The sequence below is a fragment of the Rhinopithecus bieti genome, unplaced genomic scaffold, assembly GCF_001698545.2.
Source record: "Rhinopithecus bieti isolate Rb0 unplaced genomic scaffold, ASM169854v2 scaffold_10271, whole genome shotgun sequence".
NCBI lineage: Eukaryota > Metazoa > Chordata > Mammalia > Primates > Cercopithecidae > Rhinopithecus > Rhinopithecus bieti.
In genome coordinates, this window is record NW_016806626.1 from 389,817 (window position 1) to 395,354 (window position 5,538).

Genomic DNA, 5,538 nt, shown 5'->3' on the forward strand with positions numbered 1-5,538 from the left:
AAAAAAAAAAAAAAAAAAAAAAAAAGAGCTCTCAATGCCAAGACAATCCTAAGCAAAAAGAACAAAGCTGGAAGCATCACTCTACCTGACTTCAAGCTATATTATAAGGCTACAGTAACCAAAACTGCATGGTACTGGTACCAAAACAGAGATATAGACCAATGCAACAGAACAGAACCCTCAGAAATAATACCACATATCTACAACCATCTGATCTTTGACAAACCTGACAAAAACAAGAAATGGGGAAAGGATTCCCTATTTAATACTTGTTGCTGGCAAGACTGGCTAGCCATATGAAGAAAGCCAAAACTGGATCCCTTCCTTATACCTTACACAAAAATTAATTCAAGATAGATTAAAGACTTAAATGTTAGACCTAAAACCATAAAAACCCTAGAAAAAAACATAGACAATACCATTCAGGACATAGGCATGGGCAAGAACTTCATGACTAAAACAGCAAAAGCAATGGCAACAAAAGCCATATCTTAACGTTTTAAATAATGTTTTAGAGAGGTATTCCAGCCTAACTATCCCAATTAAAAATTTTATTTTAATTCTTAGACTTAACATTTCCTTAACTTTTTAAAAAATGTTATCACTTGCTGCTATTCAATATATTGCATACTTTATGTAGTTCCTTGGTTAATTTGTTTTCCTTCTAGAATAAATATCTTCAAAAAGGTGAGGATTTTTGCCTGCTTTGTTCAATAATGGATCCGCAAAGCCAATACACAGAGCAGGTACTCAATTAATATTTGTTAAATGAATCATGCCATTCATTCCATTTTATAGTCAGTTTCAAGTATGAAATTCAATTTACATTCATCCAACTCTTATGAGGAGTATGTTACATATTGTTCAATTTTATTACTGCTTTTAGAAGTTGGCCTCTGTATCAATATAATTTCAGGATTGATTATTAACAGAAAATGTTAAGAATATGACACATATGTCTATGCATTTCAGTTGTAAAAATAAAGTCCAAGACTGAGCTTATTAATTAGGACTTTGGAGTTGAATTTCCAAACTTGCCACAAAATTAGCTGGTCCTATGAATCTCTAAAACTGAAGAGGTTGGCATAAAGGCCCTTTTATCTTTTTTTATGGTGTCCATGCTATTACTTGGAAAAAGCTCTTTTATCTTAAAATTTTATTAAATACCTATTCATAACTATAGCAGAAAGGGACAAAAGGAAGATTTTTAGTGTAGTAAGCATTGAATAAATGCCATCAAATCATAGTTGTTAGGGTGTCCACTTTTATTTATTGTTGTCATTCTAATTTTTGTCTTATTACTCTCCTTAAGATGTGTAAAGCAGATTTTAATTCAGCTATACTTCCCTGTGGAAAAGATAATAAATAAAATCTATGTTGTAATTGAGACAAAAACCTTTTGGAAAGCAAACAAATAAGCTACAAATGATATAAACTTAAGTATAAAGCAAACATTTTTCAATTTTTGTAGTACCTGCCCTAAGGATATGCTGTTATAATTACAAGTCTGTATTTTATTCCCAGTTAAAGAGTAAACTTCCAAATTCAAATACATTTTTATTCAATTTTAAATTAAAATTTATATATTCAGATATAAATTAATTTTATTCATTTACTCTTTTAATAATATTCAAATTAAATAAGGCATGCATTTTCACTTAGGAAGAATATGTATATACAGCTAGCCCTCCATATACATGGGTTCTACAATCGTGGGTTCAACCAACTGCTGATGTAACATATTTGGGGGAAAAAAAGGATGATTGCATTTGCACTGAACATGCACAGACTTTTCTTATCATTATTCTCCAAACAAACAATACACAATAATAACAGTTTACATAGTATTTACATTGAATAGATATTGTAAGTAATCTAGAGATTATTTAAACTATAAATGAGGATATGCACAGGTTATATACAAATGCTACACTATTTTATATAAGGAACTTGAGCATCTATCGATTTTGGTATCTGCCTGGTTGTCCTGGAACAAATCCCCCTTGGATACTGAGGAACAACTATTTTTGTGTGTGTGCATGTGTGTGTATATATATTTATTTATGTATGCACACACACACATACACACAAACACACACAAGTCCTAAGGCATATATATATATACAGAATATATATACACACATATATATACAGAATATATATACACACATATATATACACAGAATATATATACACATATGTTTCTGTAAATTGAGAGCATTTATTTATAATATAATATTCCTTATGAGCTATTCATAGCTAAAAAGCTTCTCTAAGCATGCTGAGTACTCCATTTTTATCCCCAAGTCCGTAGCTGTTGCTGATTCACAATCATTATTTTGAAATTACAAAGATACTTGAAGCAAAATGTTCATTTTCATTTTAGCAAGAACCCTTCATTATTTCAATCCTTTTCCAAATTGTTTGCAGACAATTTGAAAGCTATGTTCTCTTTTTATGAGGACAATACACTTAATTTTATTTCAGATTATTACGAGAAAGTGTGGAGTTTTAGAGTCTTTTTTTCTTTGAAAAAATACTACTATTGTGATACTTCAAAAGTTGTAAAAATAATCATGGTCATAAAGATAGGATTCATTAAATTTTTATAATGCTTTTGCTTTCTTTTGCAGATTTTGCTTAGTAGAAAATTTTAAAGCCAAATTGAAGAAAATAATTTTGTAGAAGTATGTTTACAACACTGAAAAAAATTTGAAAGACTAAATGTAAGCTTTTATTAACCAACAAGATAATTGATGATGCATTTAATTAGAATATTAAATTAGAACAAATAAAATAAGTATTTTGAAATTTAATGCCACTTCTGATTTTGTTGTTTTATGCATAAAACCATTTCTGCACAGTGCATCTTTTAGAGTTGTTTGTACAGTAGAATGTCAGCGTATGTTTTAATAACACTTCTATATTAGGTTTCTCAGTGTTCACAGGATTTCAGAAAAGCCTCAAAGTCTCCATGGCCTTCAAAAGAGCAATTCTCCTTGTAAAAGAAATATCAATCTGGTCTTATTCTTAATGACATTAAGTCTAAACAAGTAATTTAGACACAAATGCTAGGGATTTGTTATTTGAATGCACAGAGCTTTTTAGTAAAAATTATTATATCTAATTTTTAAAAAGTAGTTTTAACTTTTATATACAGAGAGTACATTTGCAGGTTTGTTACATGGGTATATGGTGTGATGCTGAGGTTTGGAATACAAATTCCGTCACCCAGGTAGTGAACATAGTATCTCATAGGTAATTTTTGAACACACAGCCACCTCTCTTCCTCCCCTATCTAGTAGTCTGCACTATTGCTCTCATTGTTATGTTCACGTGTACTCAATGTTTAGCTCCCGCTTATAAGTGAGAACATGTAGTACTTGGTTTTCTGTTCCTGGTTTATTCACTTAGGATTATGTTCTCCATACTCAGAAGAAAATAAATTGTTTTACCAAAAAGACACATACACTCATATGTTCATCACAGTACTATTCACAATAGCAAAGACCTAAGTACCCATCATTGGTGGATGGGATAAAAACAATTTAAAATAAAAGACATTTAAAATGGTTTTAGATTATGTTTTAAATTATTTGATTTTATTTTAGGTTGTTCCAAGTTATTAAACACAGAAATTGTTATATAATGTTTTTTATATGATTCTCTTTTGTCTTTTGAAGTTATAATGCATATTATTATGTTAAAATAGCACACTGAATGTAGTAATTTGTCACATTTTGCATAACAGTAACTAAACAAAAAGTGGCTTAGAAATATTAATTTAAAATTGGAAAACCAACATGTTTTGTTTGGTGGCATTTTATTTATCTGAAGTGTAAGTAATGCTTGAAAATTGTTTTGTGTAATTGGCAAGAGGCAAAATAAAATTTACTTTTAACTCAGAATACAAAATGACTACCCAGAATTAGTCTCTGACACTACACATAGAAAGCACCCCCAAAGATTTCATAAATGTAATGTAAGAATAGTTTTGATTGTGCACAATGATTCATCTTCCTCTTATTCCTTCCCAACTGCCTGAGATTTTCATGTCATCCAAGGACTCTTCCAGTCCTGAGATTCTACTTTTGAATAGGATCTCCCTTTAGAATACTAAATACAATAAAGAACTATCATGAACAGTGGAGTTTAATTTTTCCATAGTTTTAGACTATATATTTAAAAGTAAACAACTAAAACAGCTTACAAAATTGTTTTCCATTGTATTTAAACAACATTATTTTCACATATTTGATTGTTTATCTTTAATTTGTAAGGTTTATTTATTTAGACATTGAAAATTAAGAAGGTGGAGTTAGTCTATGGTTCTTTGTAGTCAATTTATATATTTATTCTTATTTCTGTGGTTTCTTGGGTCACCTTCTTGGCTTAGGGTTATCAAGGATTCATGTTTCATATATTTTTTACCTCACACTGTACACTCCCTGATACAAGTTTCTGAAGACTACAAAAGCATAGTGAATATTTGCTGATTAACTACAACTAACTGAGAATAAGTGTCTCTTTGCACTCCCTATTTGGTATATTGCATTGTTTGTAAAAATTCTTCCTTTTTTTCCAGTGCATGCTCCATGTTCAGTATTTGTAGAGTATACTTCCTTAATTGATTAATATTAGGCATGGCTCTTTGACTTGCTTTAATCATTAAAGAAAGGGCAGATGAAACTTCAGAATTAACAAAAAGTTGCATTTATGTGTTTCTGTTTAATAGTGCCTTAAGAAATGTTGCACTTATGTGTTTCTGCTTCCACCTTGCTCCATGAGTATGACATGACTCAGTTTGCCATTTTTGCTGTAGTCAGATTACCAGAATGAATACACATGAACCAAACCCTGTGATCCAGTTTAGTCTGTTTAGCCTAAATGAGATTAGTGGAACTGAAGACTACTGAGATTAAATGAATAATTATTGAGCCATTGAGTTTCTGGAGATTTGTTTATGGTAGAAAAATGGCAAACACTCCTTAGCATAGTAAATTAATATATATACAGTCTTTTAATAGAATTGTAAATAAATATGAAAAGATAGGAACAACCTTAACATGTTATCAATAATAACAAAAGAATACTAACATATCTTAAATCTTCCATCTTGATTAGTGTTCACAGGTGATTTGTTATTCCCAAACTAAAGCTATTACGCAGTATGGACATTTGCATAATATTTCAAACAGCAAAATATGTAACACTTTCATTATTCCAAGAAAAACGTCTGTATGTATATATGTGTGTGTATGTGTGCGTATGTGTGTATGTGTATGTTTACATGTATGTATGTGTGTGTATGCATGTGTGTATGTATGTATATGTGTATATGCATGTATGTGTGTATGTGTGTATGTATGTGTATGTGTGTATGCGTGTATGTGTGTATATGTGTATGCATGTGTATATGTGTATGTGTGTGTCTGTGTGTGTGTGTGTGTGTGTATAGGTGTGTGTTTTTGTTTTTTTGTGTTTGTGTGTGTGGGTGTTTGTGTGTGTGTGTGAAAAAAATTTTTTTTTGGGCGGGGC